Here is a 23,682-nt window from a genome sequence, read left to right on the forward strand (position 1 = left end):
ATGGCTAGATGATGTAGAGTACAGTATATACCTATGAGATGAGTAATGTAGGGTATGTAAACATTATATTAAGTGGCATTGTTTAAAGTGGCTAGTGATACATTTTTACATATATTTCCATCAATTCCCATTAATAAAGTGGCTGGAGTTGAGTCAGTATGTTGGCAGCAGCCACTAAATGTTAGTGGTGGCTATTTAACAGTCTGATGGCCTTGAGATAGAAGCTGTTTTTCAGTCTCTCGGTCCCTGCTTTGATGCACCTGTACTGACCTCGCCTTCTGTATGATAGCGGGGTGAACAGGCAGTGGCTCGGGTGGTTGTTGTCCTTGATGATCTTTATGGCCTTCCTGTGACATCGGGTGGTGTAGGTGTCCTGGAGGGCAGGTAGTTTGCCCCCGGTGATGCGTTGTGCAGACCTCACTACCCTCTGGAGAGCCTTACGGTTGTGGGCGGAGCAGTTGCCGTACCAGGCGGTGATACAGCCCGACAGGATGCTCTCGATTGTATATCTGTAGAAGTTTGTGAGTGCTTTTGGTGACAAACCGAATTTCTTCAGCCTCCTGAGGTTGAAGAGGCGCTGCTGCGCCTTCTTCACAACGCTGTCTGTGTGGGTGGACCAATTCAGTTTGTCCGTGATGTGTACGCTGAGGAACTTAAAACTTACTACCCTCTCCACTACTGTCCCGTCGATGTGGATAGGGGGGTGCTCCCTCTGCTGTTTCCTGAAGTCCACAATCATCTCCTTTGTTTTGTTGATGTTGAGTGTGAGGTTATTGTCCTGACACCACACTCCGAGGGCCCTCACCTCCTCCCTGTAGGCCGTCTCGTCGTTGTTGGTAATCAAGCCTACCACTGTAGTGTCGTCCGCAAACTTGATGATTGAGTTGGAGGCGTGCATGGCCACGCAGTCGTGGGTGAACAGGGAGTACAGGAGAGGGCTCAGAACACACCCTTGTGGGGCCCCAGTGTTGAGGATCAGCGGGGTGGAGATGTTGTTACCTACCCTCACCACCTGGGGCGGCCCGTCAGGAAGTCCAGTACCCAGTTGCACAGGGCGGGGTCGAGACCCAGGGTCTCGAGCTTGATGACGAGTTTGGAGGGTACTATGGTGTTAAATGCTGAGCTGTAGTCGATGAACAGCATTCTCACATAGGTATTCCTCTTGTCCAGATGGGTTAGGGCAGTGTGCAGTGTGGTTGCGATTGCGTCGTCTGTGGACCTATTGGGTCGGTAAGCAAATTGGAGTGGGTCTAGGGTGTCAGGTAGGGTGGAGGTGATATGGTCCTTGACTAGTCTCTCAAAGCACTTCATGATGACGGAAGTGAGTGCTACGGGGCGGTAGTCGTTTAGCTCAGTTACCTTAGCTTTCTTGGGAACAGGAACAATGGTGGCACTCTTGAAGCATGTGGGAACAGCAGACTGGGATAAGGATTGATTGAATATGTCCGTAAACACACCAGCCAGCTGGTCTGCGCATGCTCTGAGGACGCGGCTGGGAATGCCGTCTGGGCCTGCAGCCTTGCGAGGGTTAACACGTTTAAATGTTTTACTCACCTCGGCTGCAGTGAAGGAGAGCCCGCAGGTTTTGGTAGCGGGCCGTGTCAGTGGCACTGTATTGTCCTCAAAGCGAGCAAAAAAGTTATTTAGTCTGTCTGGGAGCAAGACATCCTGGTCCGCGGCGGGGCTGGTTTTCTTTTTGTAATCAGGGATTGACTGTAGACCCTGCCACATACCTCTTGTGTCTGAGCTGTTGAATTGCGACTCTACTTTGTCTCTATACTGGCACTTAGCTTGTTGATTGCCTTGCGGAGGGAATAGCTACACTGTTTGTATTCGGTCATGTTCCGGTCACCTTGCCCTGGTTAAAAGCAGTGGTTCGCGCTTTCAGTTTCGCGCGAATGCTGCCATCAATCCACGGTTTCTGGTTTGGGAATGTTTTAATCGTTGCTGTGGGTATAATGTCGCCGATGCACTTTCTAATGAACTCGCTCACCGAATCAGCGTATTCGTCAATGTTGTTGTTGGACGCAATGCGGAACACATCCCAATCCACGTGATCGAAGCAGTCTTGAAGCGTGCAATCAGTTTGGTCGGACCAGCGTTGAACAGACCTTAGTGCGGGAGCGTCTTGTTTTAGTTTCTGTTTGTAGGCTGGAAGCAACAAAATGGAGTCGTGGTCAGCTTTTCCGAAAGGAGTGCGGGGGAGGGCCTTATATGCGTCGCGGAAGTTAGAATAACTGTCACGTTCCTGACCTGTTTTCTATTGTTTTGTATGTGTTTAGTTGGTCAGGGCGTGAGTTGGGATGGGCAGTCTGTGTTGTTTGTTCTATGTGGGAGTGTGTTGGTTAATTAGCCTTATATGGTTCTCAATCAGGGACAGGTGTTATTCATTTCCTCTGATTGAGAATCATATATAGGTTGGCTGTTCTCACTGTTTGTTTGTGGGTGATTGTCTTCCGTGTCTGTGTATGTCGCACCACACGGGACTGTTTCGGTTTGTATGTAGTCTGTTCCTGTTCGTGCGTTCTTTGTGTCTATGTAAGTTCTCATGTTTAGGTCAGTCTACGTCGTTTGTTATTTTGTATCATTTCAAGTGTAGTTCATGTTCGTTTTCGTCTTGTCAATAAATCATTATGTATTCACAACCCGCTGCATTTTGGTCCTCCGATCCTTCTCTCCTCTCCTCGTCCGAGGAAGAGGAAGAGCTAGAGCACCGTTACAGAATCACCCACCAACCTAGGACCAAGCGACGGGGGAGAGCGCAACAAGGAAACCAGGACTCGTGGACATGGGAGGAAATATTGAACGGAAAAGGACCCTGGGCTCAGACAGGGGCATATCGCCGCTCTATTGAAGAGAGGGAGGCAGCTAAAGCCCAGGAGCGGTGGTTTGAGGAGGCAGCAAGGAGACGTGGCTGGAAACCCGAAAAGCCTGTGAGTAAACCCCAAAAATTTATTGGGGGGGGGGGTTTAAAGGGAGAGTGGCGAAGTCAGGTAGGAAACCTGCGCCTACTCCCTGTACTTACCGTGGAGAGCGAGAGTACGGGCAGACACCGTGTTACGCAGTAGAGCGCACGGTGTCTCCTGTACGTGTGCATAGCCCGGTGCGGGTTATTCCACCTCCCCGCACTGGTAGGGCTAGATTGAGCATTGAGCCAAGTGCCATGAAGCCGGCTCTACATATCTGGCCACCAGTGCGTCTCCTCGGGCCGGCTTACATGGCACCAGCCTTACGCATGGTGTCCCCGGTTCGCCTACATAGCCCGGTGCGGGTTATTCCACCTCCCCGCACTGGTCGGGCGACGGGGAGTATTCAACCAGGTAAGGTTGGGCAGGCTCAATGCTCAAGGGAGCCAGTACGCCTGCACGGTCCGGTATTTCCGGCACCACCTCCCCGCTCCAGCCCAGTACCATCAGTGCCTACACCACGCACCAAGCTTCCTGTGCGTCTCCAGAGCCCAGTTCCTCCTCCACGCACTCTTCCTGTGGTGTGTGTCTCCGGCCCGGTGCCTCCAGTTCCGGCACCACGCACTAAGCCACCTGTGCGTCTCCAGAGCCCTGTATGCACTGTTCCTTCTCCCCGCACTCGCCCTGAGGTGCGTGCCCTCAGCCCGGTACCTCCAGTTCCGGTACCACGCACCAGGCCTATAGTGCGCATCGAGAGTCCAGTGTGCCCTGTTGTTGTTCCCCGCACTAGCCTAAAGGTGCGTGTCCTTAGCCCGGTACCTCCAGTTCCGGCGCCACGCACCAGGCCTATAGTGCGTCTCAGTCGGCCAGAGTCTGCCGTCTGCCCAACGGCGCCTGAACTGCCCGTCTGCCAAGCGGCGCCTGAACTGCCCGTCTGCCAAGCGGCGCCTGAACTGCCCGTCTGCCAAGCGGCGCCTGAACTGCCCGTCTGCCAAGCGGCGCCTGAACTGCCCGTCTGCCCAACGGCGCCTGAACTGCCCGTCTGCCCAACGCTGTCTGAACTGTCCGTCTGCCAAGCGCCGCATGAACTGCCCGTCTGTATTGAGCCTTCCGCCAGACCGGATCAGCCAGAGCCTTCCGCCAGACCGGATCAGCCAGAGCCTTCCGCCAGACCGGATCAGCCAGAGCCTTCCGCCAGACCGGATCAGCCAGAGCCTTCCGCCAGACCGGATCAGCCAGAGCCTTCCGCCAGACCGGATCAGCCAGAGCCGTCAGCGAGCCATGACCAGCCAGAGCCGTCAGCGAGCCATGACCAGCCAGAGCCGTCAGCGAGCCATGACCAGCCAGGATCCGCCAGAGCCGTCATCCAGCCAGGATCCGCCAGAGTCGTCATCCAGCCAGGATCCGCCAGAGCCGTCATCCAGCCAGGATCCACCAGAGCCGTCATCCAGCCAGGATCCGCCAGAGCCGTCATCCAGCCAGGATCCGCCAGAGCCAGCCAGCCAGGATCCGCCAGCCAGTCCGGAGCTGCCGTCCCTCAGTCCGGAGATGCCGTCCCTCAGTCCGGAGATGCCGTCCCTCAGTCCGGAGCTGCCGTCCCTCAGTCCGGAGCTGCCCCTTATCCTGGTGCTGCCCCTTATCCTGGTGCTGCCCCTTATCCTGGTGCTGCCACTTAGTCCGGTGCTGCCCCTTAATCCAGTGGGGTTAATTTGGAGGGTGGCCATTTGGAGGAGGCTACGAAAGCGGGTAGTGACTATGGTGGGGTGGGAACCACGCCCAGAGCCTGAGCCGCCACCGTGGATTGATGCCCACCCAGACCCTCCCCTAGACTTTTTGGTGGTGCGTCCGGAGTTCGCACCTTGAGGGGGGGGGGTTATGTCACGTTCCTGACCTGTTTTCTATTGTTTTGTATGTGTTTAGTTGGTCAGGGCGTGAGTTGGGATGGGCAGTCTGTGTTGTTTGTTCTATGTGGGAGTGTGTTGGTTAATTAGCCTTATATGGTTCTCAATCAGGGACAGGTGTTATTCATTTCCTCTGATTGAGAATCATATATAGGTTGGCTGTTCTCACTGTTTGTTTGTGGGTGATTGTCTTCCGTGTCTGTGTATGTCGCACCACACGGGACTGTTTCGGTTTGTATGTAGTCTGTTCCTGTTCGTACGTTCTTCGTGTCTATGTAAGTTCTCATGTTTAGGTCAGTCTACGTCGTTTGTTATTTTGTATCATTTCAAGTGTAGTTCGTGTTCGTTTTCGTCTTGTCAATAAATCATTATGTATTCACAACCCGCTGCATTTTGGTCCTCCGATCCTTCTCTCCTCTCCTCGTCCGAGGAGGAGGAAGAGCTAGAGCACCGTTACAATAACAATGATCCAGGGTTTTACCAGCCCTGGTTGTGCAATCGATATGCTGATAGAATTTAGGGAGTTTTGTTTTTAGATTAGCCTTGTTAAAATCCCCGGCTACAATGAATGCAGCCTCAGGATGTGTGGTTTCCAGTTTACATAGAGTCAGATAAAGTTCGTTCAGGGCCATCGATGTGTCTGCTTGGGGGGGAATATATACGGCTGTGATTATAATCGAAGAGAATTCCCTTGGTAGATAATGTGGTCGACATTTGATTGTGAGGAATTCTAAGTCAGGTGAACAGAATTACTTGAGTTCCTGTATGTTGTTATGATCACACCACGTCTCGTTAATCATAAGGCATACCCCCCCCCCCCCCCCCCCCCGCCCCTCTTCTTAGATGCTTGTTTCTGTCGGCGCGATGCGTGAAGAAACCAGCTGGCTGCACCAACTCCGTTAACGTCTCTTGAGTGAGCCATGTTTCCGTGAAGCAAAGAACGTTACAGTCTCTGATGTCTCTCTGGAATGCTACCCTTGCTCGGATTTCATCAACCTTGTTGTCAAGAGACTGGACATTGGCGAGTAGTATGCTAGGGAGTGGAGCGCGATGTGCCTGTCTCCGGAGCCTGCTCAGAAGACCGTTTCGTTTGCCCCTTTTACGGCGTCGTTGTTTAGGGTCGCCGGCTTAACCCTAATTGCTCTGGATAGTTCTGGCAAATGACTAAAATGTTAATGAAGTCATTGAGAACACATTTTCTTTTATAATAACCAACTGTGTACGTAAATGTAATGTTTATGAAATTTGAACAAAAGAGCATAAGAAGTTTATCTTGAATGTCCAGCTTGGTCCCGTTCCCAAACAGTATCTCCCCACATGAGGCCACATCACAGTAGTAAGTCCCAGCATCAGAGAGGCTGAGGTTCCTCTTGGGGAGGTTGTAGACACAGCTCTGTGTAGGAGACCCAGCATCAGGGCTCTTCTCACACTGATCACTACTGTCTCCATTGTTGTAAATGATTCCTGGATGGGATTCTCCTGAGCCATGTCTGAACCAATAGACACTGTGTTCTCCTGCAGAGGTCTCAGTGTGTATTGTACAGTTCAGAGTCACAGAGTCTCTTTGCTGGACTAACTCAAACACAGGCTGCTCTACAACTGTCTTGCTGTTGGAGCATGAATCTGAAAAGAGGGTTTAAAATGTCATTAAATCTGTCTTAACTATCTACAATTTTCCTGTTTCAAGTGTTCTTACTCAATGAGAGAATCTTCACAATGTGATAATACCTGATATAAAAAATCCTAAAATGATGTTTGCTTAGGTTAACTCATCACTACTCTTTGTCTACCAATTCAGACTTTCTCTAAAAATATTTTACGGAATATTAAAATAATTTTCTCAGGACTGTACCTTTTACATAGACTTTTTACATTAATTGTCCAAATTCCAACTCATTTGAGTGAGCGCTCCCAAAGTAGTACGTGGCTGAATCCGAGCTGAGATATTGAGTCTGAGATACTGAGGTGATTTATTCCTTGGCCGCTTTGCATTGAAAATTGAGGGTTACCCTTGAACTCAGGGTAAAATGTAGGACTCTTGTCATACTTATACATGGTTGAGATGACCTGAGGTTTTTCTCCAAAGGATTGCTTGTACCAGGAGAAATGCATGGCCACGTCGCCTTCATAGAAGTGCTGCAAAGTCACTGTGTCCCCAACATTGGCTGATATGAGACCACTCTCCTGTTGTTTTGCTGAGGGCTCAGTCCCAGCTCATGCATGAACTACAACAAAAGAAAAGACAACATCTTACACAAATATATTCACTGTTATATATACATAACAATGCAAGATTGGAATGCCTCAGTGTCTGTGAGTTTTAAGAAAAATGTATTGTATCATTATATTCCCTGATGAAGGCTATTGCTAAAAGTGACTGAGTAAAAAAATGTATACTGAACATGCCATCACAATAAAAGTAAATAAAACATACCCATCTCTCCAAGAATAAAAAATGTGCACAGTGGTGCGAACATCCTGATAGCTGTCATCTTCTTCAAAACCTGTGTCTTGAGTGGAACAGAACAGTCTACCTCTGTAGAACAACACTTCTCAAAACAAGTTATTTTGTTTCTGAGATAGATTCTGCGGTATCTCATTCAGCATTTCAGTACATTTCAGTGTTTTCGCAGTGAACAGGGAAGATATGCTGAAGGTAGGCTAAGTGCCCCTGTTGTGACTTGACCTAACCCAGATTACAAGAGACCGGAACGCCAGAGCTGAACTTCCTGTTGGGCTGACGCTATTGTGTTTATCTTACATGATCTATGCTTTCAAATGTAATGCAGCAAAGGTGAGAATTACACTTTTCAAATCAAATCAAACTTTATTTGTCACATGCGCCGAATACAACAAGTGCAGACTTTACCGTGAAATGCTTACTTACAAGCACTTACCCAACAGTGCAGTTCAAGAAGAAGAAAATATTTACCATGTAGACTAAAATAAAAAGTAACACAATAAGAATAACAATAACGAGGCTATATACAGGGGGCACCGGTACCAAGTCAGTGACTGGAGTCCCTGACAATTTTATGGGCTTTTCTCTGACACCGCCTATTATATAGGTCCTGCATGACAGGAAGCTTGGCCCCAGTGATGTCCTGGGCCGTTCGCACTACCCTCTGTAGCGCCTTACGGTCAGATGCCGAGCAGTTGCCATACCAGGCGGTGATGCAACCAGTCAGGATGCTCTCGATGGTGCAGCTGTAGAACTTTTTGAGGATCATGGGATCCATGCCAAATCTTTTCAGTCTCCTGAGGGGGAAAAGGTATTGTCGTGCCGTCTTCACATCTGTCTTGGTATGTTTGGACCATGATAGTTCGTTGGTGATGTGGACACCAAGGAACTTGAAACTCTCGACTACAGCCCCCTTCGATGTTAATGGGGGCCTTTTCCTGTAGTCCATGATCAGCTCCTTAGGCTTGCTCACATTGAGGGAGATGTTGTTGTCCTGGGACCACACTGCCAGTTCCCTGACCTCCTCCCTACAGGCCGCCTCATCGTTGTCGGTGATCAGGTCTATCACTGTTGTGTCGTCAGCAAACTTAATGATGGTGTTGGAGTCGTGTTTGTCTACGCAGTCGTGGGTGAACAGGGAATACAGGAGGGGACTAAGTACACACCCCTGAGGGGCCCCCGTGTTGAGGATCAGTGTGGCAGACTGTTATGAATTTTATGTATAATGACTAAATGATGTATACATTTAAAGTAATGATAGGACTATATCTAACAGAATTCTACCCTGTCTCTGTATAATGATGAATGTTTGTCCATAAGAAGACAAGGAACTGTGGCAGACAACTTGTGACCACTGTGGAACTGATAACAGGGAAGGAAGTCTCCCCACCCAGGGAGGGGAGAAACCTTGGGCTTGTAGTAGATTGTATAACAGGTGGCAGGATGGGATAAGCAATGTATGAGTAGGAGAAGACTTGTGAACTATATTGTCATTGTCTGAGAGGAGGAGGGACATTTATGACGAAATGAGAGGTATATAAACCAATGTACAGGAAATGATAAGCAGAGCTCTCGTAAATAAACGTTTCTGAATATTGTAGACTGGCCTCTGTCTGTTTCATTTCAACAAGAATCTTACAAATTCTTAGTAACAGACCGAGTAGTTCAATTGAAGTTCAGTTTCTGAACATTGAGAACATAATTCTCGTAACACAGACGTGTTGTTGCGAACATAAAAGGCATTTAACTCGTCTGATAGGCTCGCGTCACTGGCCAGCTCGCGTCTGGGTTTCCCTTTGTAGTCTGTAATCGTTTTCAAGCCCTGTCACTTGCGACGAGATTCAGAGCCGGTGTGGTAGAATTCAATCTTCATCCTGTACTGATGCTTTGTTTGTTTGATGGTTCGTCTGACGGCATTGCGGGATTTCTTATAAAAGTCCGGATTAGTCTCCCGCTCCTTGAAAGTGGCAGCTCTAGCCTTTAGCTCGATGCGGATGTTGCTTGTAATCCATGGCTTCAGGTTGGGATATGTACGTACAGTCACTGTGGGGATGACGACATCGATGCACTTATTGATGAAGCCAATGACTGAGGTGGTGTATTCCTCAATGCCAATGGATGAATCCTGTAACATATTCTAGTCTGTGCTAGCAAAACAGTCCTGTAGTGTAGCATCCACGTCATCTGACCACTTCCGTATTGAGCGGGTCACTGGTACTTCCCGCTTTAGTTTTTGCTTGTAAGCAGGAATCAGGAGGATAGAATTATGGTCAGATTTGTCAAATGTAGGGCTGGGGACAGCTATGAATACATCTCTGTGTCCCCGGCCACTAAGAGCGCCGCTTCTGGGTGAGCACTTTCCTCTCTGCTTATGGCCTGATAGAGTTGGTTGAGAGCGGTCTTAGTGCCAGCTTCACTTTGTGGTGGTAAATAGATGGCTACGAATAATACAGATGAGAACTCTCTTGGTAGATAGTGTGGTCTACAGCTTATCATAAGGTACTCTACCTCAAGCGAGCAATACCTCAAGACTTCTTTAATATTAGACATCGTGCACCAGCTGTTATTGACAAAAAGACACACCCTCACCCCTCGTCTTACCAGAGGGAGTGTCTCTGTTCTGCCGGTGCATGGAAAATCCTGCTTGCTCTATATTGTCCGTATGTTCGTTCAGCCACGTCTCTGTGAAACATAAGTTGTTACAGTGTTTCATGTCCTGTCGGTAGGATAATCTTAATCGTAGGTCATCAATTTATTTTACAATGATTGCACGTTATCAAGAATAATAGAAGGCAATGGGAGTTTACTCGCTCGCCTCCGGATTCTCAGAAGGGTGCCCGATCTGCGGCCTCTTTTCCGACGTCTTTTCTTCAAGCAAAAGGTGTGGATCTGGGCCTGTTTCAGTGAAAGCAGGTGTCACGCCCTGACCTTAGAGATCCTTTTTATGTCTCTATTTTGGTTGGTCAGGGTGTGAGTTGGGGTGGGCATTCTATGTATTTTTTTGTGTGTTATATTTCTATGTGTTTGGCCTGGTATGGTTCCCAATCAGAGGCAGCTGTCAATCGTTGTCTCTGATTGAGAACCATACTTAGGTAGCCTGTTCCCACCTGTGTTTGTGGGTAGTTGTTTTCTGTTTTGTGTATTGCACCTTGCAGAACTGTTTGTTTGTCATTTTGTTGTTTTTTGTTCAAGTATTCGTATTTATTAAGTATTATGAATACTTACCACGCTGCACCTTGGTCTTCTCCTTCTTCCGACAACAGCTAAGCCCTAACCCTCCTGCATGTCTCCCCAGCCTGGTGAGTCCTGTGCCTTCTCCCAGAGCCAGGCCTCCTGTGTGTCTCTCCACTCCAGTGATGATCCATGGCAAGAAGCCTACAGTGGTGATCCATGGCACGAAGCCTCCAGTGATGATCCATGGCAAGAAGCCTCCAGTGATGATCCATGGCACGAAGCCTCCAGTGATGATCCATGGCACGAAGCCTCCAGTGATGATCCATGGCAAGAAGCCTCCAGTGGTGATCCATGGCATGAAGCCTCCAGTGATGATCCATGGCACGAAGCCTCCAGTGGTGATCCATGGCACGAAGCCTCCAGTGATGATCCATGGCACGAAGCCTCCAGTGGTGATCCATGCCACGAAGCCTCCAGTGATGATCCATGGCACGAAGCCTCCAGTGATGATCCATGGCAAGAAGCCTCCAGTGGTGATCCATGGCACGAAGCCTCCAGTGATGATCCATGGCACAAAGCCTCCAGTGATGATCCATGGCACGAAGCCTCCAGTGAGGATCCATGGCACGAAGCCTCCAGTGAGGAGTTATGGCACGAGGCCTCCAGTGTCACCCGTCAGTACGGAGCCTCCAGCAACGCCCTTTAGTCCGGAGCCTCCAGCGTCGCCCTCTAGTCCGGAGCCTCCAGCGTCGCCCTCTAGTTCGGAGCCTCCAGCGACGCCCTCTAATCCGGAGCCTCCAGCGTCACCCTCTAGTCCGGAGCCTCCAGCGTCACCCTCTAGTACGGAGCCTCCAGCGTCGCCCTCTAGTCTGGAGCCTCCAGCGTCGCCCTCTAGTCTGGAGCCTCCAGCGACGCCCTCTAGTCCGGAGCCTCCAGCGACAGTCAGAGTCTCCCTCCTGTTCGGAGCAGCCAGAGTCTCCCTCCTGTCCGGAGCTGCCAGAGTCTCCCTCCTGTCCGGAGCTGCCAGAGTCTCCCTCCTGTCCGGAGCTGCCAGAGTCTCCCTCCTGTCCGGAGCTGCCAGAGTCGCCCTCCTGTCCGGAGCTGCCAGAGTCGCCCTCCTGTCTGGGGCCCGCTGCTAGGGTCCCCAGTCCGGGGTCGGTGGCGAGGGTCCCCGCTCTAGAGGCGCCACCTAAGTGGGCCAAGCCAGAGGTGGAGCGGGGTCTACGTCCCGCACCAGAGCCGCCACCGCGGTGAAATGCCCACCCAGACCCTCCCCTATAGGTTCAGGTTTTGCGGACGGAGTCCGCACCTTTGGGGGGGGTACTGTCACGCCCTGACCTTAGAGATCCTTTTTATGTCTCTATTTTGGTTGGTCAGGGCGTGAGTTGGGGTGGGCATTCTATGTTTTGTTCTGTGTGTTGTATTTCTATGTGTTTGGCCTGGTATGGTTCCCAATCAGAGGCAGCTGTCAATCGTTGTCTCTGATTGAGAACCATACTTAGGTAGCCTGTTCCCACCTGTGTTTGTGGGTAGTTGTTTTCTGTTTTGTGTATTGCACCTTGCAGAACTGTTCGTTTGTCGTTTTGTTATCTTTTGTTCAACTGCGACCTGGCCAAGATAAAGCATAGCGGTGTGAACAGACAACAACACAGAGTTACACATGGAGTAAACAATAAACAAGTCAATAACACAGTAGGGGGAAAAAATGAGTCTATATACATTGTGTGCAAAAGGCATGAGTAGGTAGGCAATAAATAGGCCATAGGAGCGAATAATTACAATTTAGCAGATTAACACTGGAGTGATAAATCATCAGATGATCATGTGCAAGTAGAGATACTGGTCTACTAAGTAAGGGGATGAAGCTGCACAGTACTGTCTTTTATCGATGGCGGTTATGATATCATTTAGTACCTTGAGCGTGGCTGAGGTGCACCCGTGACCGGCTCGGAAACCGGATTGCACAGCGGAGAAGGTACGGTGGGATTCGAGATGGTCAGTGATCTGTTTATTAACTTGGCTTTTGAAGACCTTAGATAGGCAGGGCAGGATGGATATAGGTCTGTAACAGTTTGGGTCCAGGGTGCCTCCGCCTTTGAAGAGGGGGATGACCGCGGCAGCTTTCCAATCCTTGGGGATCTCAGACGATATGAAAGAGAGGTTGAACAGGCTGGTAATAGGGGTTGCGACAATGGCGGCGGATAGTTTCAGAAATAGAGGGTCTAGATTGTCAAGCCCAGCTGATTTGTATGGGTCCAGGTTTTGCAGCTCTTTCAGAACATCTGCTATCTGGATTTGGGTAAAGGAGAAGCTGGGGACGCTTGGGCGAGTAGCTGCGGGGGGGGAGGGGGCGGAGCTGTAGGCCGAGGTTGGAGTAGCCAGGTGGAAGGCATGGCCAGCCGTTGAGAAATGCTTGTTGAAGTTTTCGAATATCATGGATTTATCGGTGGTGACCGTGTTACCTAGCCTCAGTGCAGTGGGCAGCTGGGAGGAGGGGCTCTTGTTCTCCATGGACTTTACAGTGTCCCAGAACTTTTGGGAATTAGAGCTACAGGATGCAAATTTCTGCTTGAAAAAGCTAGCCTTTGCTTTCCTGACTGACTGCGTGTATTGGTTCCTGACTTCCCTGAACAGTTGCATATCGCGGGGACTATTCGATGCTATTGCAGTCCGCCACAGGATGTTTTTGTGCCGGTCGAGGGCAGTCAGGTCTGGAGTGAACCAAGGGCTATATTTGTTCTTAGTTCTGCATTTTTTGAACGGGGCATGCTTATCTAAGATGGTGAGGAAGTTACTTTTAAAGAATGACCAGGCATCCTCAACTGACGGGATGAGGTCAATATCCTTAAAGGATACCCGGGCCAGGTCAATTAGAAAGGCCTGCTTACAGAAGTGTTTTAGGGAGCGTTTGACAGTGATGAGGGGTGGTCGTTTGACCGCGGACCCGTAGCGGATACAGGCAATGAGGCAGTGATTGCTGAGATCCTGATTGAAGACAGCAGAGGTGTATTTGGAGGGCAAGTTGGTCAGGATAATGTCTATGAGGGTGCCCATGTTTACGGATTTAGGGTTGTACCTGGTGGGTTCCTTGATGATTTGTGTGAGATTGAGGGCGTCTAGCTTAGATTGTAGGACTGCCGGGGTGTTAAGCATATCCCAGTTTAGGTCACCTAACAGAACAAACTCTGAAGCCAGATGGGGGGCGATCAATTCACAAATGGTGTCCAGGGCACAGCTGGGAGTGGAGGGGGGTCGATAGCAGTGAGAGACTTATTTCTGGAGAGATAAAAAAAAAAAAATTGAAGTTCGAACTGTTTGGGTATGTCAACATCAGAAGCCTCCTCCCTAAGTTTGTTTTACTCGCTGCTTTAGCACACTCTGCCAACCCTGATCTCCTTGACGTGTCTGAATCCTGGTTTAGGAAGGCCACCAAAAATTCTGAGATTTCCATACCCAACTATAACATTTTCCATCAAGATAGAACTGCCAAAGGGGGAGGAGTTGCAATCTACTGCAGAGATAGCCTCTTGGTAAAATAGCCCTTACACAGCCTGGAGGTGTGTTGGGTCATTGTCCTGTTGAAAATCAAATGATAGTCCTACTAAGCCCAAACCAGATGGGATGGTGTATCGCTGCAAAATGCTGCGGTAGCCATGCTGTTTAACTGTGCCTTGAATTCTAAATAAATCACAGACAGTGTCACCAGCAAAGCAACACCACACCATAACACCTCCTCCTCCATGGTTTACGGTGGGAAATACACATGCGGAGATCATCCGTTCACCCACACCGCATCTCACAAAGACACGGCTGTTGGAACCAAAAATCTCCAATTTGGGCTCCAGACCAAAGGATAAGTTAATTTGCAGCAATTCGACCATGAAGGACTGAGTCACACCGTCTCCTCTGAACAGTTAATGTTGAGGTGTGTGTGTTACTTGAACTCTGTGAAGCATTTATTTGGGCTGCAATTTATGAGGCTGGTAACTCTAATGAACTTATCCTCTGCAGCAGAGGTAACCAGCCTTTAATACCAGCCTTTTCCTGTGGCGGTCCTCATGAGAGCCAGTTTCATCATAGTGCTTGATGGTTTTTGCGACTGCATTGTAGAAAATTCAAAGTTCTTGAACGTTTCCAATATGACGGACCTTCATGCCTTAAAATAATGATGGACTGTCGTTTCTCTTTGCGTATTTGAGCTGTTCTTGCTGTAATATGGACTTGGTCTTTTACCAAATAGGGCTCTCTTCTGTATACCACCCCTACCTTGTCACAAAATAAACATTTGGCTCAAACGCATTAAGAAGGAAAGAAATTCCACCAGTTCACATTTAACAAGGCACACCTGTTAATTGAATTGCATTCCAGGTGACTACTGGTTGAGAGAATGCCAAGAGTGTGCAAAGCTGTCATCAAGGCAAAGGGTGGCTGTGTATATTATAATTGTATTTCATGGTTTAGTTAGTTCTCTGTTGTGTTTATTAGTGAATTGGTTATTATTTAATAAGTTGGCCGTAAAGGACAAAGTACCTAGCATAGGACAATTGTATTACATTGATTACTTCATAAAAATATTTTAATTAAAACTGTTATTCGCCACTTAGTATTTCCTGTCTTGACTCCACTGATCACAGCCCCCTATTCTGAAAAGCAGCTAGTTGCCTTATAAGGAGAATATGATTGGAGTCTGAGGTAGAGGAGGGGCCAGTGAGGAAGGCATCACTTCCTGTGGTGTGAGTGACAGGGAGGAGCAGCTCAGTGATGAGTGAGACCTGCCGAGGTGAACATCACTGGGCCTCTCAGTCTAACACTGGGGGATATATATATATATCTCCTCTCTGCCCACCCACCCAATACATTTCTTTGTTGAAAATGTTCTACCTGGAACCAAAAAGGGTTTTTCAAAAGGAGCTCCGATGTGACAGCCAAATAACCCTTTTTGGTTCTAGGTAGCACCTTTTTTTCTAAGGGTGTGCCTGCTCAAAAGAACATGGTCAATTTTCCACCATGTAGCATGTGTAAGTAGAAACGCGTGGGTGATTTGAGGGGCTGTTGACAATGATGTGAGATGGAGAGAATAGACATATCATGTGTCACCCTCTCTCTGCTGAAGACAAACAACCTGCACAACAGGAAGACTGGCCTTCAGGGCTCACCACACCTCTCAGTGCATCAAAACCACACATGCTCTTTTCACACTCTTCATCTGGATGATAAACACCTGACCCCTGCCGCTCAGTCAGATGTGCGAAGTATGTGAGGAATACAAACAATCTAAAAACATTCCCCAAAACCTAAAGTATTGGGTGTCATCTCAATAGTTTGATCAACTATTTTCCTTCATGAAAACCTCTGACCCATTCCCTCAAACAGAATGACGTAAGTCAGTATCAGTGTTCACAGTGCTATTTATTCATGCTAATACAATAAGTGCATACACAGGGATTTGGTGAAAGCAAGTAACATACGTTCTATTGATATTGGCCTTAGCTTTATCTATTCCCTGGTGGTGTAAATGATGATGAAGATGGTAGGACAACAGAGGAGAACTCCAGTTCTTATGATGGAAAGAAGGACCAGGATTCTCATCTGTGGATCAACGTCACCATCTGAAAGATATTAAATATACTCTATCACTCCACTATAGTGCGTTGGGCAGCAGCCGAAAACATGTTATCAATCATTAACTGTAATGTTAATGTCTTTCTAATAACAGCATAAGGGTTAAGAAATGTTAGCTACCTTCAACATCCAGCTTGGTCCTGTTCGCAAACAGTATCTCCCCACATCAGGCCACAGCACAAGAGTAAGTCCCAGCATCAGAGAGGCTGAGGTTCCTCTTGGGGAGGTTGTAGACACAGCTCTGTGTAGGAGACCCAGCCTCAGGGCTCTTCTTCTGACACTGATCACTCCTGTCTCCATGGGTGTAAATGATTCCTGGATGGGATTCTCCTGAGCCATGTCTGAACCAATAGACACTGTGTTCTCTTGCACAGGTCTCAATGTGTATTGCACAGTTCAAAGTCACAGAGTCTCCTGGCTAGACTGACTCAGACACAGACTATTGTACAACATGCTGGGTCCTGGAATCTGCAGCTTTTCCACAAATCTGGTGCCACACTTCCTTGTAGGAAAGCAAAGCTTTTTGTCAAACTCTCCGAAGAAAATTGCAGTGATAATACAGAGATAACATCTGGGGCTTGTCCTGCCATCGTCATACACAGTGATGAAGCATTCCAAATCAGCTGTGTCTCCAAGAGTGAAGGTGCTCCAAACATCAGACTGAGTGACAACAACAGCAAGAGACAAAGCTGAAAGATAAATATTTATATTAATAAAGAATCCACATATCATAGTTCATACATGTACTGTAAGACCTCAAAATGTCTGTTTTCTTATTACCCCTAGCTTTACCTGTTTGGAATAACAGATAGATGTTCTTCATATAACAGACAGAGTTTCATCATTGTCCTTCTAATGTGTATACTGGTCATCTTGTCTGTCAGATAAGAGTGAGAGAAAAGGGATTAGCTGTCGTACAAATCAGGAGGTTTTTAAACTGTACCTAAATGATTTGTACATAAATTAACCATATTTTCAAGTTAAACTAAATACAATAGTCTTAATGAATGTACCTTTTTCTCCAAAGTCCATCCTGAATAGGCTTCAACCGCAGTATGTTGCTGTATCAGAGTTTGCCTCAAACGTGTGAAAATATTCCTTTATAGGCGTCAGTTTTGCCCCTTTCTTGCAGTTTGTTCTTCATGGTCTAACTGACATTAGAAAGATGACGAGAATCAACCACAGTGTGAGGTGACAGGAACTAAAAGGCTGGAGCCAGAGATGACCTGATATTATTGGTTAGTAGCTCTGACACCCAGACAGAACTGCAGGCTTTGATGATGAGCTATAAGGCCTGTATCTGAAAAGACCTGTCTACCTTTGTAGCTGTAGCTACAGCCGGGATTGGGTTATCTTTAGGGTTAGGACTAGGCCTATAGTGTTAGCTTTAGGGTTAGGACTAGGGCTATAGGGTTAGCTTTAGGGTTAGGACTAGGGCTATCGGGTTAGCTTTAGGGTTAGAACTAGGGCTATAGGGTTAGCTTTAGGGTTAGGACTAGGGCTATAGGGTTAGCTTTAGGGTTAGGACTAGGGCTATAGGGTTAGTTTAAGGGTTAGAACTAGGGCTATAGGGTTAGCTTTAGGGTTAGGACTGGGGCTATAGGGTTAGCTTTAGGGTTAGGACTAGGGCTATAGGGTTAGTTTAAGGGTTAGGACTAGGGCTATGGGGTTAGCTTAAGGGTTAGGACTGGGGCTATAGGGTTAGCTTTAGGGTTAGGACTAGGGCTATAGGGTTAGTTTAAGGGTTAGGACTAGGGCTATGGGGTTAGCTTTAGGGTTAGGACTAGGGCTATGGGGTTAGCTTTAGGGTTAGGACTAGGGCTATGGGTTAGTTAAAGGGTTAGGACTAGGGCTATAAGGTTAGCTTTAGAACTAGGGCTATAGGTTAGCTTTAGGGTTAGAACTATGGCTATATGGTTATCTTAAGTTTTAGGACTAGGGCTATAGGTTAGCTTTAGGGTTAGAACTAGGGCTATATGGTTATCTTAAGGGTTAGGACTAGGGCTAGATTTAGTGTTAGGATTTGGGCTATATGGTTATCTTAAGGGTTAGAACTAGGGCTATAGGGTTATCTTAAGGGTTAGGACTAGGGCTATAGGGTTAGCTTTAGGGTTAGGGCTAGGGCTATAAGGTTTAGCTTTAGGTTTAGAACAAAATAGATTGCATCATGAGGAGGAAAATGATGTGGATATATTGAAGCAACATCTCAAGACATCAGTCAGGAAGTTAAAGCTTGGTCGCAAATGGGTCTTCCAAATGGACAATGACCCCAAGCATACTTCCAAAGTTGTGGCGAAATGGCTTAAGGACAACAAAGTCAAGGTATTGGAGAGGCCATCACAGAGCCCTGACCTCAATCCTATAGAAAATGTGTGGGCAGAACTGAAAAAGCGTGTGCGAGCAAGGAGGCCTACAAACCTTACTCAGTTACACCAGCTCTGTCAGGAGGAATGGGCCAAAATTCACCCAACTTGTTGTGGGAAGCTCTGGAAGGCTATCCAAAACGTTTGACCCAAGTTAAACAATTTAAAGGCAATGTAACCAAATACTAATTGAGTGTATGTAAACTTATGACCCATTGGGAATGTGGATAGAAGCTGAAATAAATCATTCTTTCTACTATTATTCTGACATTTCACATTCTTAAAATAAAGTGGTGATCCTGACCTAAGACTGGGAATTTTTATTAGGATTAAATGTCAGGAATTGTGAAATACTGAGTTTAAATGTATTTGGCAAAGGTGTATGTAAACTTCAACTGTATGTGTACATATAACTAGGAATTAAACAACAGATAAACAGTGGCAGCAGCGTATGTGATGAGTTGAAAAAAGTTACTGCAATGCAGATAGTCTGAGTAGCTATTTCATAAATTAGGTACTGTATTTAACTATTTAGGAGTCTTATGGCTTGGGGTAGAAGCTGTTCAGGGTCCGATTCGTTCCAGACTTGGTGCATCGGTACCGTTTGCCGTGGGAACAGTCTATGATTTGGGTGGCTGGAGTCCTTGACAATTTTTAGGTCCTTCCTCTTTCACAGCCTGGTATAGAGTTCCTGGATGGCAAGTAGCTCGGCCCCAGTGATGTACCGGGCCATACACACTACCCTCTGTTGCGCCTTGTGGTCTGGTCCTTAGTGATGCGCTTGGAGGGCACTATTGTGTTGAACGCTGAGCTGTATTCAATAAACAGCAGTCTCACATAGGTGTTCCGCAGCCCGTCTGGTGTTCAACCTTCCCAAGTTCTCTCACGTCACCCCGCTCCTCCGCTCTCTCCACTGGCTTCCAGTTGAAGCTCGCATCCGCTACAAGACCATGGTGCTTGCCTACGGAGCTGTGAGGGGAACGGCACCTCCGTACCTTCAGGCTCTGATCAGGCCCTACACCCAAACAAGGGCACTGCGTTCATCCACCTCTGGCCTGCTCGCCTCCCTACCTCTGAGGAAGTACAGTTCCCGCTCAGCCCAGTCAAAACTGTTCGCTGCTCTGGCACCCCAATGGTGGAACAAACTCCCTCACGACGCCAGGTCAGCGGAGTCAATCACCACCTTCCGGAGACACCTGAAACCCCACCTCTTTAAGGAATACCTAGGATAGGATAAAGTAATCCTCCTAACCCCCCCCTCCCCCTTAAAAGAGTTAGATGCACTATTGTAAAGTGGTTGTTCCACTGGATATCATAAGGTGAATGCACCAATTTGTAAGTCGCTCTGGATAAGAGCGTCTGCTAAATGACTTAAATGTAAATGTAAATGTGTTCCTTTTATCCAGGTGGGAAAGTACAATAGAGATTGCGTCATCTGTGGATCTGTTGGGGCAGTATGCAAATTGGTGTGGGTCCAGGATGATGGTGTTGATGTGAGCCATGACCAGTTTTTCAAAGCATTTCATAGCTACAGATGTGAGTGCTACGGGACGATCGTCATTTAGACAGGTTACCTTTGCGTTCTTGGGCACAAGGACTATGGTTGTCTGCTTGAAACATGTACAGTACATTGTGCATGTTCATTCATACTATAATTATTATCCATGTCCTCACCTGGGATTTGAACTCACAACCTCTTATGCCAATCTTCCTGCTACACCACCATATTTGTGCCAATGATCAGTTAATCTGACTATTCTCCATAATTGATTAGATTTTCTTATTTCAGCAATTTTCAATTTTTTTCTGTATAGTTGTCTAATGTGGGTGTGGCATATTACTTACTTTGTTTTAATGTTACACCTTAATCACTGTGATAAATACAATTGTTTTTCTTGAGTGTTCTTTTAACAGAGCTGATGTATTTCACAAACACATACTTCTATTTTTACATTCCACATAAAACCTCTGTAGGAGTATCACTTCTGCTTTCTGTAGACATTGTGGTCCAATGCCAACTACAACGCCCCCTACCACTGAGATCCCCCTTGACTCAGTCTGATCTCAGAGTGAATTAAGAGATATTCTCTGATTCACAGCCAGACGAGGCAGAACAGATCTAAACACATAATGGTGAGAACCTATATACCAGCTCTACTGGTCTATGGATTGAGTAAGTAAGCTACACATGTTAAAGATTTAATGCATCCGTCATAGAAGCTACATATCTTACCAGATGTTTAGCACAGCATGCACTGGTGCTCATTGTTTTTAAATGGACATGTAATATAAACTGTTGCAATCACTAACTTAGTTCTTATGTGTTTCACGTTTGGTAACTCAGTCTCGGACTATAGTGGTTCGTACTGGGGATACCATCACCTTGCAGTGCTCGAATATTTCAATGGTTGTGGGACACACAGCCTGGTTCAAACAAGTCAATGGATCAGAGCCTGTGTGCTTCCTCAAAATCACACACGTGGATTCATCGGAATGTTTCCACAAAGCTACATGGTCTTTGTCAATGCAACGTTTCTAAAGGTTCAAGGTATGTTTTCAACTATTTATCTGGATTTTGATATACACTGAGTGTACAAAACATTAACAATACCTTCCTAATACTGAGTTGCACCACCCCCTTTTGCCTTATGAATAGTTTCAATTCTTCGGGGCATGGACTCTACAAGGTGTCGAAAGCATTCCACAGGGATTCTGGCCCTGCTGACTCCAATGCTTTCCATAGTTGTATCAAGTTGGCTGGATGTCCTTTGGGTGGTGGACCATTCTTGATACACACGGGAACTGTGGAGCGTGAAAAACCCAGCAGCGTTGCAGTTCTTGACACAAACCGGTGCACCTGGCACCTACTACCATACCCCGTTCAAAGACACTTACATTTTTTGTCTTGCCCGTTCAACCTACGAATGGCACACATACACAATCCATGTCTCAATTGTCTCAAGGCTTTAAAATCCTTCTTTAACCTGTCTCCTCCCTTTCATCTACACTGACTGAAGGGGATTTAACAGGTGACATCAATAAGGGATCATAACTTTCAAATGGATTCACCTTGTCAGTCTATGTCATGGAAAGAGCAGGTGTTGATAATATTTTGGACACAGTGTATGTTAGGTATTTTGATGTAACGCTTAAAAATATGTATTAATCCAATCAGGAGTTAATGAAAGTGTAACCGGTTGTCACGCCCTGACCATAGAGAGCATTTGTTTCTCTATGGTGTAGTAGGTCAGGGTGTGACTGGGGGGTATTCTAGTTTATTATTTCTATGTGGGGTTCTAGTTTATTATTTCTATGTTGGTGATTTGTATGATTCCCAATTAGAGGCAGCTGGTAATTGTTGTCTCTAATTGGGGATCATATTTAAGTAGTTATTGTTCCCACCTGTGTTTGTGGGATATTATTTTGTGTTTTGTGCATGTGCACCACGTAGTCACGTTTCATTGTTAGTTTATTAATTTGTTTTGTTCTTGCTAAGTTTCACTTTATAATAAATATGTGGAACTCAACATCCGCTGTGCCTTGTCCGTCTCTCCTCACGTACGTGAAAGAATATCCCACCAACAAAGGACCAAGCAGCGTGAACATGAGTTGAGGAAGTTTTGGACTTGGGAGGACATGAAAGGATGCAAAACCCTTCCTTGGTGGCAGAGGGAAAGGAAAAAATGGAGGACAGCGACAAAGCCAGGGTTCGCGCCCACAGAAAGCCCAAGGACAACCCCAATAATTTTTATAGTTGTAAAAGTGTGTCAAATTAATTTCCCCCCGGGGGCCACGTACTGTTTTCACTGAGGTCCGGAGGGCAGCACTGAAAATGTGTTATATTTCCTCGCTGTCAAAATGTGCCCTCTATCCATCATTTTAAAAAATTCCGATGCTCCCTGACTGTCTAGCTTTCATTTCGGTGATAGTTAGTGAGATGAACAGATTTTCATGCATAGTTGCATCGCTTGGCCTTGTTTCCACGTCGGAGGTATGGCTTTTTGGCCGCAAGTCTTCCATGAAGAGACTGTATATACAGTGGGGAGAACAAGTATTTGATACACTGCCGATTTTGCAGGTTTTCCTACTTACAAAGCATGTAGAGGTCTGTAATTTTTATCATAGGTACACTTCAACTGTGAGAGACGGAATCTAAAACAAAAATCCAGAAAATCACATTGTATGATTTTTAAGTAATTAATTCGCATTTTATTGCATGACATAAGTATTTGATCACCTACCAACCAGTAAGAATTCCGGCTCTCACAGACCTGTTAGTTTTTCTTTAAGAAGCCCTCCTGTTCTCCACTCATTACCTGTATTAACTGCACCTGTTTGAACTCGTTACCTGTATAAAAGACACCTGTCCACCCACTTAATCAAACAGACTCCAACCTCTCCACAATGGCCAAGACCAGAGAGCTGTGTAAGGACATCAGGGATAAAATTATAGACCTGCACAAGGTTGGGATGGGCTACAGGACAATAGGTAAGCAGCTTGGTGAGAAGGCAACAACTGTTGGCGCAATTATTAGAAAATGGAAGAAGTTCAAGATGACGGTCAATCACCCTCGGTCTGGGGCTCCATGCAAGATCTCACCTCGTGGGGCATCAATGATCATGAGGAAGGTGAGGGATCAGCCCAGAACTACACGGCAGGACCTGGTCAATGACCTGAAGAGAGCTGGGACCACAGTCTCAAAGAAAACCATTAGTAACACACTACGCCGTCATGGATTAAAATCCTGCAGCGCACGCAAGGTCCCCCTGCTCAAGCCAGCGCATGTCCAGGCCCGTCTGAAGTTTGCCAATGACCATCTGGATGATCCAGAGGAGGAATTGGAGAAGGTCATGTGGTCTGATGAGACAAAAATAGAGCTTTTTGGTCTAAACTCCACTCGCCGTGTTTGGAGGAAGAAGAAGGATTAGTACAACCCCAAGAACACCATCCTAACCGTGAAGCTTGGAGGTGGAAACATCATTCTTTGGGGATGTTTTTCTGCAAAGGGGACAGGACGACTGCACCGTATTGAGGGGAGGATGGATGGGGCCATGTATCGCGAGATCTTGGCCAACAACCTTCTTCCCTCAGTAAGAGCATTGAAGATAGGTCGTGGCTGGGTCTTCCAGCATGACAACGACCCGAAACACACAGCCAGGGCAACTAAGGAGTGGCTCCGTAAGAAGCATCTCAAGGTCCTGGAGTGGCCTTGCCAGTCTCCAGACCTGAACCCAATAGAAAATCTTTGAAGGGA

The 23,682-nt window shown here is 47.0% G+C and overlaps 1 long non-coding RNA gene and 1 pseudogene across 1 annotated transcript; both read right to left on the reverse strand.

The window, feature by feature from the left end:
* Positions 1-2,716: 2,716 nt before the first annotated feature.
* Positions 2,717-7,245, reverse strand: LOC139561037 (uncharacterized; annotated as a pseudogene).
* An 8,587-nt stretch (positions 7,246-15,832) lies between these two features.
* LOC139561792 (uncharacterized) lies at positions 15,833-17,267 on the reverse strand. The gene is made up of 4 exons (XR_011672218.1): positions 17,078-17,267; positions 16,857-16,941; positions 16,185-16,753; positions 15,833-16,051 (listed from the first exon to the last, which is right to left on the reverse strand). It is a non-coding gene; the product is annotated as an uncharacterized lncRNA (long non-coding RNA).
* Positions 17,268-23,682: the final 6,415 nt, after the last annotated feature.

The sequence above is a fragment of the Salvelinus alpinus genome, chromosome 31, assembly GCF_045679555.1.
Source record: "Salvelinus alpinus chromosome 31, SLU_Salpinus.1, whole genome shotgun sequence".
NCBI classification, from domain to species: Eukaryota; Metazoa; Chordata; class Actinopteri; order Salmoniformes; family Salmonidae; genus Salvelinus; species Salvelinus alpinus.